General features: G+C 44.3%; 1 protein-coding gene and 1 long non-coding RNA gene across 3 annotated transcripts in view; one reads left to right on the top strand and one right to left on the bottom strand.

Annotated features, from left to right (window-relative positions):
• The window catches only part of LOC116808980 (uncharacterized), a 31,880-nt gene extending 18,110 nt beyond the window's left edge, over nt 1-13,770 (bottom strand). Inside the window, exon 1 of the long non-coding RNA XR_012058551.1 lies at nt 7,931-13,770. This is a non-coding gene — a long non-coding RNA (uncharacterized lncRNA). The remainder of the gene's footprint in view (nt 1-7,930) is intronic.
• Nucleotides 1-16,577, top strand: part of LSAMP (limbic system associated membrane protein) — a 1,013,191-nt gene that overhangs the window by 616,354 nt on the left and 380,260 nt on the right. The window lies entirely within an intron of this gene.

The raw sequence follows: 16,577 nt of genomic DNA, 5'->3' as shown, positions 1-16,577 counted from the left end.
TGATATTTCCATCTCCAGCATGCTGTGGAATCCTATCCGCCACGCAGTGATCACTTCTACCCGCCAGCTGCCTACTGCTTCTTTAGGAATCATCTCTGCTCCTTGGAGACTCATGCAGTCATGGGACTGGGGCTTTTGGAAGAAGAGCCGACTCACAGTGCACAATGGACATTACTTTTGCTCAGAAAAGAGATTAAATAAATGCTGTTGCAATGCTGGGTTGTGACAGCTGTCAGGCTGGCTTTTTGGTGTGCAGAATCAACAAGGTATGGCTTTGGGGTACTGTGCACCCCTGGGCCCCACTTCAAGGGTTTCAGGGGCACCCCCCAGTGAAAGGGGATTGTCAAGCAGAGGGGACCATCCCATGGGAGATGACTCCAGAAATGGCAGGGACCTGGGCATATGCAGGGCTGCAGCTGCAGGAACTACAGATTCTACTTCAACCTGGTGTTCTGCTGACAGTGCCAAGCCTGTTCATCTGGGCCTGACAAGGCAAAAGGATGTTTAACTTCCTGTAGGTTTCTCACAACACAGGCCCTAAAGGCTTGGCTCTGATGTAAACTCCATTTTCCTGTGCTTTTGTGACAAGGACACCAGCTTGGTGCTCCATTATGGTGTGGAAGAAAACTGAAACCGTATCTAGACTTTTCCTTGCTTTGTTGCTCTTCCTTCTGATACCACCTTTTTTGCTCTTCATTAAACTGACCCCTCTCCCTCTTCCAGGGAGGCTTCTCATTCTGCAGCTGGCAGTCTCTTTACTGAAGTTATCAAAGTTTGGAGGGCATTTTTGAAAAAATTACCCATACCCTGCATCAGATCTCATATTGCAGCAGATCTGCATGGTGGCAGAAGTGGGAGAGGATATGAGGATATTTTATCACTCTGCAGTGATGAGTGCTCAGGACTTAATATGGTGCTGCAGTGTGAGAAGTAGTCCAAGGACACATCTAACAGCTTGCACTCTTTGCAGGAATCACAAGTTTCCCTTTCCAGCTCTGTGTCTTGAAGTCCAGCATCATCTTGCATTGGACAATGTTCTCAGGCACACAGTGTGCTTCTTGGCATGTCCTGCACAGGGCCTGCACAGTTCGACTCGATGATCCTGATGTGTCCCTTCCAACTCAGGATTTTCTATAATTCTATTTCTTTTCTAGGAGACTTTACCTCTCCCCAGTGTTCTTCATAGGAGTCCATACACACACCTCATATTACTGCTTAGACACTTCAAACCATATTTCTCTGTCTTGGAACCTCTTACCTGTTTTTTGTGGGACCACTACCAAAATCGCCTTTGTGTTGGTTTGGCTGCTCAGCAGCCCTAGCACTTCATCAGTCCTGGGAGCCCAGAGCTAGAGAGATCAGCTCTGCTTCTGTGTGATACTGTTTGCTCTTCAGATAATCTGGGGTTTTTACATTTTTGCCCCTGATCCCCTTAGCACAGCTCTTGTAGGAATAAACCACTGGGAGATAACTTACTAGTTTCTTTTTCCTCTGCAAAGGGCTCCTGATGGAATTTCTCCATTAGTCTCTGTGGGATTTAATGTGATCTTGTTTCCTCTCCCCATTCCTCTTTTGTAAACTACTGATCTATGATGTATTGTGGCTGTTTCCACAATTCATTTCCTTAAGCCTGTTGTCAGGCTAATTGGTTTTCTGTTTAAGTCCTGGATCTTGCAGATTACTATGTGCGGACACTTTGCAGGATCCAAGCCTCAAATTTTCATTCTTCGCTGTCATTAGCTGTGTTAGAGCCTTTGTTAATCCCTCTCCAGCTAACTATCTTCATACAGCAATTTAACTGCTTTATATTAACCTGGCATACCTCTTCCATCAGGCTTGTGCTGTGTTCCTATGTCACCCTTGTGGCAGCCATTGTGTCTCTCCTACTGAGTGTAAATAAAAGAAAATTATAAATAAAATAAAGCTGAGAACTGTACATTTCCTTATTTTCCTCCCCTGTGTCCCTCCAAAGAAAATTAGTTTCCTGTGAGGAGTTATCATGTCCATCATTTAACTAAACTGTACGTATCTAGCATTTTTAATCTCCCTTCGTAAATCAGTCCCTCCAGGCTCTTATCTCATTCAGTGGGTCTGGAAATTAAAAAATAAAATAGAGCTCACAATAAGAAGTCTGGAATGTCTTTTGAGGTGAGGAGCAGGGGAAGGACTGAGTGATAGCAAATAATTCCTGCCGGTTTATAACACCTTTCATCTAAGGTCCTCAATGTACTTTGCGAACAGGAATGAATTGAGGGTCACCACGTCCCCCATGAACCTGGGAAATCTTGTCACAAATCTGTGTCAATCAATCAGGACTGGTCTTTATGAAGCATGTGCCGATGTTGAAGTTGCTCACTTACTGCTACAGGGATAAAAATTATTTCTTCCTGCTGCAGTAAATGGGCATCTTCCTATTTCACTTGGAAGTGGAGAGGAGAGTTCACATTAGGAGTAGATGGCCTCTGAAGGAGATGAAAAACTCTGACCCCTTTTAGCAAAGGTAACTGGATTAAATATGAATGCATTATAAATACTTGGTATTTTAGAGGCAGGAATACTTGGACATTGAAAGACAAAGTGATATGTCCAGCTCATGCAGCAAACTAAAGACAGGCAGAGGGAATCTTCATCACTTGCTTTGACTGCAGAACAGTCTTTTCTGCAAGTAGCAGCAAGTTTTCCCCACTTGTGGCCAGCAGCGTGAAATTTGGGCAATACAGCTAGGGATTCAATTGAATGGCTTTATCAGAAACTCCAGATTAGCTTAGAGGCACCAAGGGAACAGTCTTTCTCAGGAGATTTCCACTTCTTCCTGCTTTAAGGAAGATTGTTTTCAAGGAAGATGAGAGCAGTTGTCTTTCTGGTGGTATCTTGACATTCCACACTGGATGCCTCCAGTTCCAGAAGGGAATACTGGCCTGGCCTGAGATGAGAGAGCACAAGGTTCCAGGGGCTTTTTTTGTCAATTTTGACTTAATTTCTTAATGTAGGCCTTCATTTGTTCTTCTCTTACCCTTACTGCTTCAACCCATCCCCAAAACTTATCTCTCAGATTCATCCCTTCCCTCTGTCCTGATTCTCCTTAACTGCTTGTTCAGATTAGGAAACATCCTTTCAGCCTCTCTCTCATCCTCATTAAATCTTCTTTTTATTTTTTTTTCCTTTATCTTCATATCCTCTTTCCTAGACTGTCACTAAATTAAAAAAAAAAAAAAAAAAAAAAAAGAAAAGAAAAAAAAGAGAAGAAGGGGGGGAAAAAAGGAAGAAAAGCTCTTTAATGTGTTTTTTAAAATCTCTTTGAAAATTATACCGTCTGTGTATCTTCCCTCTATCTCCCTAGTTGCATGCATTCATTTATTTATTTTTACAGAACAAACTGAAAAATAGCTTATTGATAAAAGTCACAGTGGCTGCTGACAATTAGGTGCAAAGAGGCTTTGCCCCTTTAAGATAGATAAATAACAAGCAAGTGCGCCAAAGGTACAATGCTGTGTGTTGCAGCTGAGATGCTGGAGGGCAGGGTTGAGATGCTGGAGAGACTTTGGCAGGCTTGGGAAGTGGGACCATGTGAGACTCATGAAGTTCAACAAAGCCAAATGCAGAGTCCTGCATGTCAGTTGAGGCAACCTCAAGCACAGACACAGGCAGGACAGAGGAATGGGTTGAGAGTAGCCCTGAGCACTTGGGGGTGTTGGTGGACAAGAAGGTTGACACAAGCTGGCAATGTGCACTTGCAGCCCAGAAAGCCAAGTGTATCCTGGCTGCACCCAGAGCAGCACGGCCAGCAGGGTAAGGGAGGGAATTTTGCCCTTCTGCTCTGCTCTTGTGAGACCCCACCTGGAGTGCCGTGTCCAGCTGTGGAGCCCCCAGAACAAGAATGACATGAACCTCTGGGAGCCAGTCCAGGGCAGGGTGACAGAGATGCTCAGAGAAGGCAAGATGATAGAGTTGGGATTGTTCAGCCTGGAGAAGGAAAGGCTCCAGGGAAACCTTAGAGCACTTTCCAGTACCTAAGGAGGGCTGTAAGAGAGATAAAAGGGAGACTTTTGACAAGGGCCCATAGTGATAGGGTAAGGAGGAACGGTTACAAACTGAAGGAGGACAAACTTAATTAGATGTGGAAGAATTTCTTTGTTGTGAGGGTGGTGAGGTCCTGAAACAGGTTGCCCAGAGAAACTCGGGACATCCTATTCGTGGAAGCATTCATGACCAGGTTAGATGGAGTTTTGAGCGCTCTGGTCTAATGGAAGGCATGTCGACCCATGTTTAATGTTCCTTCTAACCCAAGCCATTCTAGGATTCTATGAAATATGAAAAAAGATGTTTTTTACATTTAAAAGGACAGGCTGAGTATCTGCATTCCTCCTCCCTCCAACAGCCCATGACACAGGCACAGATGTGCAGGAAAAAGACAGGTCTAGAAGCCAAAGATAAAAGCTCTTTCCCCACAAATATGCACTTAACCCCAGACACTAATTCCAGAAACAGCTGATGTCTCCAGGCCCTTGAGAAATGTTCTGGGTTTTAGCAGACTGCAAATTGCAGCATCCTAGCCCTCATGGCTTCCATTAGTCAGCCCTAGCTAGGAAATGGTACAGAAGAGCAGCTTCTTACCCAATGGAAACAAGAATGGGATGTTCTCTTTCAACAAGTAAAAGAAAGCATCAGCACTTTGCTTGTTTCAAATATGTGAGGACACAGACCAAAATTATTTCTCAAAATACCCTTATGTTTGGAGAATTTCTTATCTGAATTAGTGTATTCATAGATGTTGAAGTTAGGAAAAATCACTAACACATCTTGGCTCTGATCGCAAGGTGTTTCTATAATATGGCCACGTGTGTCCATTGTTGTGACCATCTCAAGTACTAAGAGGAATGAAACCGCAGCAGCCCAGACTTCTGTGTTGCCCATGTGCATCTATCCAGAGCTTTGTACCTTTGGCAACTAAAATTTATGCCCTTGCAGCTTTAGAGCTGTTGGAAAATAACCAAGTTGAAGATAGCTATCTGTGCAATCCATTTAGGCACTGAATGGCACTGCCATGAAGGAGAGGGTTTGATGGCTGCATGTAGAATCACAGAAGTGTGGGCTGGAGGGGACTGCTTGCTGGACCTCTGGTTTCCAGTCCAAGTTCTTGCTTGAAGCCAGGCACCTCCCAGGAGCCAGTGTGTCAAGATCAAAAGTGCTACATCTTCTCCCAACTTTCCCTGCCTTGTGGCTGCTGCTAGATTCTTGCCACTTTGCAAACACCAAGGGCAGCTTTGGCTGCCTATCCGAGTCTCAATTCCAGAGGCAGATGACATATCATGTTGAAGAGCCATTGTCAATCCAGATCAGCTTATTCATAAAGGGTTTGTGACTAATGAGTGAAACCTGCTTCAGCCATTGGCCATCACTGCTACAGAAGGCAAGAAACTCTCTCCATGTAAAGACCCTCCTGTGGAGAGTGTGCAGACTGCTGGGAGAAAGGACAGGGTCTCTGCATAATTAGGAAGTGCTGCGTCTCCCCCTCAAATCCACGGGTCTGATTCCCAGTGGAGCCCGGCCAGCTGGGCAGTTGGGGTGAGGCGGGCAGAGGGAAGGGTTTCTCCTTGAATCCCGGAGGGCCTGGAGAAGCCCCACGTGAGTCCAAAGACGAGATGGTCCCACAAGCGAAGAAAGAGGCGCTCTCCCTCAGGATTAGTTCCAAAGTTTAATGAGGGCCTGGGGAGATCCCAGGCCACATGTCACCTCGAAGGGTATCCAGAGCAAGAGGGAGAGTGTCCCTGCCCAGCGCAGCCAGATATAGGGGGGCAGGAAAACCCGAACAGCCAAAGGGGGAAGGACATGGGAGTGGCTCTCTGGGGGCAAGGCCTCAGAGTGACCACTGAGGAGGGGGTGGGGGAGGAGTCCCAGTCGGGGTCCAGTTACCTGGTGACCCTGGGAGAAGGGTCTGGACAAAGGGGAGTGGTCAGCAGGTGATGGACACATCACCTGGGAGGAGACAGGGGGATGGGTTGGGGTTTGATGGACATACAGGTGCTGATGGGAAAGCTGGGATGAACCAAACAGATACAATGAGGGGATATGGAGTGACACACCATGAGGGGAAACACAGTGCAAACACAACTCTACAAGGAAGCTTGGCAAACTCTTCCAGTCAGTCCATCACTCCCCACCATCCAACTGACTGGAGAGTCCATGTCACAGATGAAAAGGTGCATCATGACTTTCCTGCTGGAATATCTGGCGTAGTGATGGAGTAGAAAAAAGGGAAAAAAAACCCTAAAACTTAATTAAAAAAATAATTCAAATAGAAGTGAAGTAAGATGAAGATGGAGTACATCACAAAATGAGGAAACTTTGAATCAAAGAGAAGGTCAGTACAAGTGGATCCAGTCATGGAACAGTGGTTTGCTTTTTCCCCCAAAGAATAAGAAAGAAGCTGAGAGAAGCTCTAACACCATGAATAACTTTATCTGTGTTTAATCACTGATGTGGCTTGTACTGGAAGGAACCACATAATAATACAGACTGGCATTACTGCACAGATCCAAGGAGGTCTGTTATCCTTCTTAGATTACTTTACAGGGAGACTAAAGCTGGGCTCTCCAACAGCACCAACAAAATGTTGCTGAGAATTCAGAGGAAGGTACATATGGAGCAGGGGAGGACCTTTGACCTGACTTGTGCTAGAATTATTTTGCTCAGAGATGGAAACTAGTCTGACTTCCCTAGTGGTGCCAAACAAAGCCCATTGTATATCATTTGCAGTTTTATGCTGTAGCATTTTGAAGTTGCCTTTGGCTCTCCCATTTCTGTGTGATTCTGCCTTTTATCTACCCCTCACTTTCTTGGTACAAAAGCAAGTGTGATACCTGTGCCTTGATGTCTAGGTTTGCCACTCCTCAAAAACACCATTAGGCTCAGCAATAGCATGCCATCCAAACAGTAGGGAGCACTTTAATGTCTTCTGTCTCAGGGACATAGCTGGCATTTGCCATACAAATCTCTGTAGTCCCCTTCAGTGTTTATTCACTAATTGCTATCCACTGCTCCCACAGAGCACTTTGTTTTTGATGACTTATCTAAGTGGCACATTTATTCCCCTGCAAGCTTTGTGAGTGAGAATGAATTTAGTTTATTCTGTTAAAGTGAAAATTAAGCCAGTGGGCTGCACTATTGGAATCAGGAGTTATGCAAAATGAGACTGTAAAATGCACTGCCAGTTACCTATGTGACACTCTCGCTCCCTTCCCAGTTCTGCCTTCAGGAGCTCTCTTCCACCCCATGGCTCCTACAGCCCTCTGAATGCAGAGTGAACACCAGGAGTTAGTCTTTCTGAGTGAATAATGTACATGGCATATGACCTTCTGGGATATACCCTTTCATCACTAAGGAACCATGAAGTGAAAGTACCTTTTCAAAGCAGCTCCTGACCCCACTGCTTTTACCAGTTTTTTTGCCTAGAGAAGGGAGGTATACACTTGGTATAGTTTCTTTCCTTCTTCATATTCCATTCAGAGGATTCCTGTCTGGAGTGTCCTGTTCAGGGTATGATGTCAAGAAAGGCAAATGAATAATTCCTGGGTTTGCAACTCTAGAGCAAACATTAGGCCCTTCCCTTTCTTTCTTGCTGGCAGTTGAGAAGGTGTTATGGTTGTCAAAGGCTCACACAGATCCACTTGTCTCTCTTTGCTGTCTTGCATGTTCAGATGGGAGTGTCTGAGTATGGGAGTGTGTTTCCCCAGGTGCCTGCACAGGACCCAGCACTCAGGGCCCTCACCAATACTGGGGCACGTGAGCCCAAAAAAAACCCAAGCACAGAGCCTGGGATTTTGCTGGGGAGAAATTCGGATCGCAGTGTTACAAGCAAAGGAGGTTTCCGAGCTTCCTCAGACCTGGAATGTGATCAATTAAACATGAAAAAATGTTTAATTAAACTTACTTGAAAAAGCCTGGAAGGGTCATGAAAACTGAAGGCGCTGATGCCGGTTCCCCGCAGCATATGGCAGAGCAGCCGCTCTCCTCTTGCCGCAAACGCGGGACTGTCACTTCAGAGGGACGTGCAGCCCTTTCATTTTGCCGGCTGTCACCATGGCAGCAGAGGGATCAGCCTGGGAGCCGCCATCCCCACTGCCACCTTATGAACAGGAGAATGGCCCTCAGGGCACCCAATTTCACTAGAGGAAGGCAAACAGGGAAAAACTAGCCATTTTTCTGCTGTTGAAGCCCGGCTGCTTGGCAGAGGACAGCATGCTGCAGGAGTGTCACTTGCTGTGCAGGCCTTGGGGGCCCCCTATCCTATGTGCCACTGGGATTGAAGCACTTTATTCTTGCATCAAAGAGAATTTATATTGGACGTCTAAACTCCTTTAAAAGAAGAGAAGTCTTGATGTTCCCTGTGTTCACGGCTGTTTGATGTGGGGGCATTTTAAGGGGCAGACAGACCTGTTTTCTCAGTTCCACCTTGCACCACACACATCCTCAGGAACCCAAGGCTTGCCATGGGGAGCAGGTCTGTATTGCAACCATCAGCTGCAGATATGGGAGCATTTTCACTTGTCAGAAAGGATGACTTAATGAATAAAGGCTTCTTTAGATCTCTCAAGTGATCATGATGAGCCCTTTCCCATGGGAAGGCATTATAAATGCTAGTTTGAACATTGAGGTAGGGAGCTTCCTTGGCTTCAAATGTCCTGCTGTCCATTTGCTTGTTGTGGCTTCCCTCAGCTCAAGCAGCAGCCCATCATTTGGTATGCTGTTTTATGAACAGATAATGTGCTCAGTTATATGTAACCATGGAAGGTACAATCACAAACTTGAAAGGCTGTGGGATTGTAGGACACTGGGAGGTCCAAGAGGGTTAGCCAGTTTTGGTGGCTCTATTTTTGTAGTGCAGGGGGGAGATTTTTATAGGGTTATAGTGTTTCACTAGGAGTTTGGAGTTGAAGTATCACAAAATTCCAGGCATTGAGTTTTTTTTTTTTTTTTTTTTTTTAAACCTGCTGGTCCTTCCATATATTTTAGCTGTGTAAGAAGTAGAAGCGAGTGGCTCTGGCAGCACAGACTTAGAAAATGAGCCCATACACTAGGGAGGCCAGGAAACAGGCAAGAGGTGAAGTCAAGGAAGGGAAAGATGGGCTCAAAGTACAGTAGGTTTTTGAAAGTGAGAAGAAATTGAAACTCAATCCAGCAAACACTTAAGAACCAAAGGAGGGATGAAGCAGGATAGATGTGCTATGATAGGATTTCAGAGTGAGGAAAAAGAATGCTAATGGGTATATTGTGCATGCTTTGTGTGTCAGAGAAGCTGGGGAGAAGTTGCACTGCATGGGAGGGAAGCATTAATGAGCGGCCAGGCATGTCTCCCAGCTGTCAGGACAAAAGAGAAGGGCTTGGGTGCTGCCTCTGTTGCAGAGCTGTTTCTATCCCAAGGGACTTCAATCAAAAAGTACCTTTCCTTGGGAGGTTCATTATCTTCCCTGTCTTCCCTGCAGTCTCTCATTCTCTGCACGGACAGAAGTTGCCCCCAAACTCCAGAGACTAGGCTGCATCAAAGTGGCCTCGTTCTTCCTTGCAGACCTACCAGCTCCCTAAAGGCTTCTGCCTTTCTGCACTCTGTCAGGAAGTTATTTTGCTGAAGAGAGGAGGCATAGTCATTGTAAAAACTATTCCAATTAAGAAATTTAATTGCAAAGGAAGAAAAATCATCTGTAAATTAAATGAATCACCCTGTTTACAGCACAGAAGAGTAAGGAATGATCTGAGAGGAAGCTGACATTTTGTTAGTCTGAGGCAGCTGAGTGCATCAAAGTAGCAGAGGACATACTGGCTTTTACAGCAATACCAAGGCAATTAACCTTGCTTTCCCTATAGTTCCTTGGACATCTGATTGATTTTAAATACCAAAATGTGCCCTGTGTTCCGGCTGCCCCTCCAGCCTGTGCTCTCTGCTGGGCTGTAGGATGTAGGGGGGCTGTGCTGGGGTGGCGGGCAGCAGGGAAGGGGCAATTGCTGCAACCACAGCAGTGGCCACCTGTCAGCTGAAACTCATTAACTCATCTAGCACCTGCTCCCACCCTAATGAGATGGGGAGAGCACATCCACTGAGAGTTTCTCTGCCTGGACACAATGCAATTACATATGAGATTGTTTGTCTGTCTCTGCATGAAGCATAAGACAGCAGAGGTGCAGCAGAGGCTGGAGCATCCTGAGTAGTCAGGGTTTGTGGCTGCCTGTTCTGTATGTATATTTATAGTAAAGCCTCCAGGCTTTCCTGTGAATTGCTGTTGCTGTATGAGGAATGAGAGTGGCAAGAGACGTCCAGCAAGTGGTCAGAAGGAGGTGGGATGTGTGAAACAGTCACACTTAGTAAGATATTGGCAGCAGTAGCTTTGTGCCTGGTTGCTTAACTATTAAATAGCATGTCTGTACTCCCACAGGATGTTCTGCAGTAATAATTAATAGTGATTACATAGTGATAATACAATGGTTATGCTAATAGTTCTATCAGCCTGCATGTAAAGAAAGATGAGCCAATACTATAAATACAGTACCATGTGAAAGGCAGTTGTAATGACAAGCGTATTGCATATAGTAAATATGCTGATATTGTTTATAGTAAATACTATAGTTCCTCACCTACTACAATCAGTCTTTGCAGTTTCCCTGCAATTAACTTCCAATGTTTCAGTCCTGCTCTTCTGTTTCCCTATCTACCCTCAGCTGCATTGAGATGCATCAAGTTTCATTCCTTCCAAGTCAAGTGAGGAACCATGTTGGGCTGAACAGGTGCCCATTAACGTGCATACTAAACCTCCCAGCAGAGACCTAAGTACCCAAGACAGACAGGTCCTCAGTACAGCTACACACTCAGGGCTTAGAAGGCTTTGCCAAGATCCCCAGTTTCATTAGTATTTAATTTCCTTGCACTGTGTCACATAGAAATCGTGAGGAAGGTGGATGAGGGATGGAATGACGTCTCTTAAGCTGGCTCAGTTAGGCTATGGTGTCCATCTTATCAAGGCACATTTCTAGATTCACTCCAGCTGTGCAAGAAAACCCAGCCTCCTCTGAGCAACTGAGGTGAGCACATGTGTGCTGCATGCTTGCGCCTCCTGCCAATGGCTTCAGAAAGGAACTTGGGGCCATTTGTGGGCAGCTTAGTCCCTAGCTACTGATGATTTCTCAGGATGCTAGCAAACAAAGATGAAAGAAGAAAGCTCTGAGGTTAGTGATGTCTTAAACTCTAGAAACCATAACTTTAGGGAGCAGGGGTTAATCAAAGCAAGGTCCTCCTTAGGGCACTACTCAGGAGCCAGCTACAGCTGGGATAGGGGCTGCCCTAGGCAGACCAAAGTAGTAGCTGGGGAGGCTAGTTACTATTTCAAGACTCACCTCCTCAGCAGAAACCTATGAAGGAGACAGGTCCAGAAGTCCTATGAGGATAGATCCCTGCTAACTGGAGAACATCTTGGTACTCTTAGATTTCAAGGAATAGAAGACACAGGTTTCCTCAGGCCCACTTACACTCTGCAAAACAGGACACAGCATCTGGTAAGCTGATCAACAGGCTGAGTGTTCTGGGATGAAAAAAAGGTGCAAGGTATGCTCAAAGAGAGGAAGAAACTTCCTTAGGAATGTAACCACAGGTGAAGTATCGCTGGCTGGGGGCTATGTACAAGTCACAAACGGGACGGGACTGCTGTGGAACGCGTCTCGAGTTGTTTGTTTTTTAGCACCAGTCTCATTACACGGTTATGACAATGGGAAGATGCCAGCAGCTCGCATCCCAGGCAGCAGACCAAGAACTTAATGTTACAACTTACTTTATAAGCTTTTTGACCAGTCACACAAAGCAAAAGTAATTCTATCCAATCACTATAAGCACACATACCTTTAGTTAAAACAATGCTTGCTTGTTTAGAAAACAATACTTGCTTGTAAACCTTAAGATACAATGCACAGAGCTCCATTATTAAGCTTAGACCTTCCAAATATCTCACCAGATATACTTTTCTGCAACTTAGGAAGTTATTCTACCCAAGCGTTAATACACAGACCATTGTTCTATTTGTCCTTTCTTTCTACTTCTTGTATAATTTTTCTGCTGAAAAATCTTATAGCTACTGCTTAGTTCTAATCACCATCCTGCTGTCTCTGAGGCCTGCCTTTTGCAATGTGCCCAAAAAAGATTGTAAGGAATCCCACAGTGAAGGATTACACAGCCTGGACCACGCTGGAGGCTGCCCTAGGGCAGGCAGCTCTGCCTAGAAACCCTGGCCTAGGTTCCTGACCTAACAATGAGTTATACCTGTGGGGAGCAGCAAGTGCAGGCATCAGCTGTGAAGTTTTCCCTGCTTGTTAAAGCCATGGTGTGAGGCGTGACCCTGGTGCTTGTTAGAGATCCAAGGAGCATTCTGGCAGCACAGATCTATACAAACATGGTGTCTTTTGCTATCAGCTGGTGAAAGCTTCTGCGCTGAGGTGCTCAAGAATATGAGCTGTAGCATCTCTTATGCTGTCGTGCATATGGGATGCATTTTAAGAACAGGTCCTGCTGTTATGGTTGATTTTGAAGCATTCCAAATTAATTGAAAGGTATTAATAGTGATGGGCAGATTAGACTTCTTGGTCAAGTGCTGGATTGGTAGCATGATAGAATTAAAGACTTGAATTAAACACTCCTGGTGTTTGCTGAAAAGGTTGGAAGAAGTATTCTTTTGCAAGAGATGTCTTCCTTTTCAGCTTGGGAGCTTGAATCAAGTATCTAAACCCTGCACTGTAACAACCCAGACAGCTCTCTTACAAAATTTGTGCAAACTATTTTCCAAACTCAATTACCCTTTGCAGTCACATTATTATTGCTCTGTATAATTCTTTGTATAGCCTTCTTGGTGGAAATTTTAGGAATGCTTCAGTGCTTTCTAAGGGCAGAAGTGGCCTCATGGTGTGTTGAAATGCAGAGGGCTTTGAAGGAATGTAGAAGTATCCTCAACAGCCATCGGTATTCTCTGAAGATCATGAGGTACAGAGAGTCCAAAGTGCTGGAAGTGTGATGTGCCATGGTAACCTCTGAACCAAATCTGTTTGCTTAGGAGCTGAAATGTGCCACTTCCTAGTTTCATTCCAAAGATTTTAGTCCAGTGCCCATGTCCACTTCAGAGAAGATGCCTTTATTTTCTGTAGAGTTTACAATTCTATTGTACCTTGGCTTGAAACATTGACCAGCATTCCTGCTGGTGCAGCACCTGGCCCAGCTGAGGTGCCTGGGGTTCCCCTACAGGACTTAAAGCCAAAGCAGAAGGACCAGGGATTGACAACACCTATGCAGCCAGAACAGCTAGGGATGAACTTGGTGTATGTAGGTTGCAGTCTACACATCCCATGCTGAGCATGAGCAAAAGTTGAGTCTATCTTTCTCACTGCCAAGCCAAGTGAATGAACTAAACCATATCATAAAACACAGAGGCTGTGCACGGATAGGACAAACCTCTCCGTGCATCACTTGTTCTTCCATTGAGGAACCCAAGGGAAGTGATGGAACAAGTCAGAAGTGAAATGAAAGCTTCTATATATATATAAAAAAAAAAAAAAAAAAAAAAAAAAAAAAAAAAAAAAGGAGGGGAGAACAGGAGGACTAAAGGGAAAGAGAAGAAGAATCTGTACTCTCATTTTCTGCTCTCCTTCTCTTCCCATTCTTTCCCTGCTTGATATTGCGTAAATGCCTTTGTGCCTGTTCCCTTTACTTCTCCCAAATTCCATTTCTTCTCAGAGCTTTAGCTTTAAACATGCACACATATATGCAATTAAATGCAGGCCTTGACTTTTCACCTGGGAAACTGGAGGGATAAGGTGAACTAAGCTTTTAATTACAACTACTCATTCTGGGAGGCAGGGAATTCAAACTGACAGTAGATGCTGCAGCACTGCTTAATCATGTCTTACAGAGAAGAGGAAAAAATCCCCATGAATATGCTGGAGAAGAGATTTTCTGAATATATAAAGAAAATATTATTTCTTTTTGCTTTTCCCTTTTCACCTTCTCCTTTCATTTTTATTTTTTTCTTTTTACTTTTGTGCCAAGTGGAAACTAGGTGTTAGATACTGAGGATTTGATTGTGGCTTTTATTAAGGTGAAACTCTTAATGTGCAGCTGTGACCCCTAGGATAAAGCTCTTTGTGCCAGGGTATTTTTGGTTTGGGCTTTTTTTTTTCTTTCCTTGTCTTTTTCCTTCTGTATCTCTTTTAAAGCATTTAATGGACCAAGTTCATTTGGGCTTTTTCATCCATTGACATGACTGGAGTTTTACCACAGCCACCTTTGGCTCTAAGTTATTTTCTTGATGGGAGGGTGAACAGTGTAGGAGTTTAGTGGCACTACTTCAAGAAAAGCACAGTTGAAGTTGTTTGAAGAAGAAAAGGGGGAAAAGAGCTAGTTTTTGTCCCACAAATAAATCACTGACAGGTTTTCCAGCATTCAGGAAGAAAAAATGGTTCTCTTTTGCTGACCACAGGCCAGCTATGATTCATGGTCCAATTTGATTTACACTAGTCACTGGGATTTTTCCAATTCATTCCAGGATTTGTGCTTTAGAACCAGTAAGCACTTGCTTTGCTAAGCAAATGGGAAGGTAGGATCAGGCATGGAAACTCTATTAGGATAATGGTATGAGTCCCAGGAAAAGGCCTTCCTACAAAAGAAAAGCAGAATAGAAAGTGAAGTGTGCACACATTTTAGAAACATGACATCTCTGCCAAGTCACTGGAGGCATCTCATCTCCACCTCTTTTTTTCCATCCACACAAGCTTGTGCTAGGGCCGGGTCAGGCAAAGCCTGCTCCCTCTTGGTGCTGTTCTTGTGCCATCTTCTTCAGTGTGGCTTCTTCTGACTTCTGCTGAAGCCTCTGTCATGCCAATCTCAGTTCAGGCTTGGATGTGGAAATGTCCTAGTCCCCACCAAATGCTGCTGCAACAACTTCCAAACCTTTCCCACTTCCTCCTTTGGTTTAAATAGTTTGGTGAGAGTGTGAAGCCATTCCATCTGAGTGTGATTGTAAAAGACAAAGGATGTCTTGCCTTCCATAAATGAATTCAAATTACTTAGATAGGGATACTTTGCAGAGGGGTGCTATGCACAGGGGTTTAACCTTCTTAATATCATTCAAATGTTTAAATTAAAATTTATTGAATTTTTTTACATTCTTTAAAGAGGATATAGTCAGGGCCAAATTTATTAGAAGCCTGTCTGAAAAATGAGGTAGAGATGAGAGCTGAGAGTTCAAAGGACAAGTTAGTCAATAGCATTATTGAGTTCTTTCTCCTTGTTTGTTTCCCTGCTTCAGGGAGAGTGGGGTTAACATCAGCATTTCAAATGGGATGCTTTTTGAGCTTGAATACCTCCATCTGGACCTATTCTTGCATTTCTTGTTCTGGATGGTGTCCTGGTTTTGACTGGGATGGTTCATTTTCTTTCTAGTAGCTGGCGCAGTGCTGTGTTTTTAATTCAGTATGAGAATAATGTTTAGGACACACAGATGCTTTAGTTTGCTGAGTACTGCTTACCCAAAATCAAGGACTTTCCACTTTTCTGCGCTCTACCAGCATGAGGCTGTGCACAAAGGAGCATTGCCAGGACAGATACGCCACACTGATCAAAGGGATGCATAGCCTGCTGTGAAACAGGAGACTTGTCTGTCTTACTGGCATGAAAAACTATCTATTTTGCTACTGCTTCTGAATATCCTCTGCAATGCCATCATGACCCCTCTGATTAATTTCCACAATGTAGCTTTGCCAGATAGACCTCAGCAGCCTTCTAGATGACCTCCCTAACCTGTTGTTACCCACAGGGTTCCCACTAGTAAAAGCTGAATAATCTGGCCAAATTTATCACCTTCAAAGAGATTTATGGAATGGTATGGCCTTGACATACAACATGGACTCCCTTTTCCAAAGATGTCTTGTGCACAAAATTTTTATTTCTTGGCCTCATCTCTTTTTAGATCATGTTCTTCTTTCATTTATATTCTTCAGCTTGGAAAACTGGTATTGTGTCTGTGTACAGTGTGAGTCAGCTGTGATAAAGAAGTGGCCCAACCTATATGGTGTTCAGTTTAGGATTTAAAAGTTTGTATAAGGTCCTTTGAGTTAGATAGATTTCACGTGTGACTTTAGTCAAGTGGGAGGTGTTATAAGGAATTTGGTGTTTGCTTAATGAATCAAGATCCACAGGGATCTGAGCTGCCAACTTATGCATATGCATAGAAGGCACTTTTAAAAACTAATATATTCTTTAGCTTAAATAAAAATAAATATGCATGGGCTTCTCAAGAACACTTGAAATCCCAAAGGAGCCGGTTGTACCCTTTGCAAATATTTTACTGCCACTTAGTCACTAGAAAAATGCTTGGAGAATTTTCCTGTTGGCCTCCATGATTACCTTAATTTGCCTGGCTTGTGCATGGAGCTGTGAGCCGCTTCCCTAAGACACAGCAAGGGTACAGGTGTGCATTTGATGTTGGGCTGGTGTGGTGCCTGGCAAGGAGGTGAGGGGCACCTCATAGATCAGTGTTACAGGGATTCCCTATCCC

The sequence above is a fragment of the Taeniopygia guttata genome, chromosome 1, assembly GCF_048771995.1.
Source record: "Taeniopygia guttata chromosome 1, bTaeGut7.mat, whole genome shotgun sequence".
NCBI classification, from domain to species: domain Eukaryota; kingdom Metazoa; phylum Chordata; class Aves; order Passeriformes; family Estrildidae; genus Taeniopygia; species Taeniopygia guttata.
The sequence above is the reverse complement of the archived record's forward strand: the minus strand, read 5'-3'. Positions and strand labels throughout refer to the sequence as shown.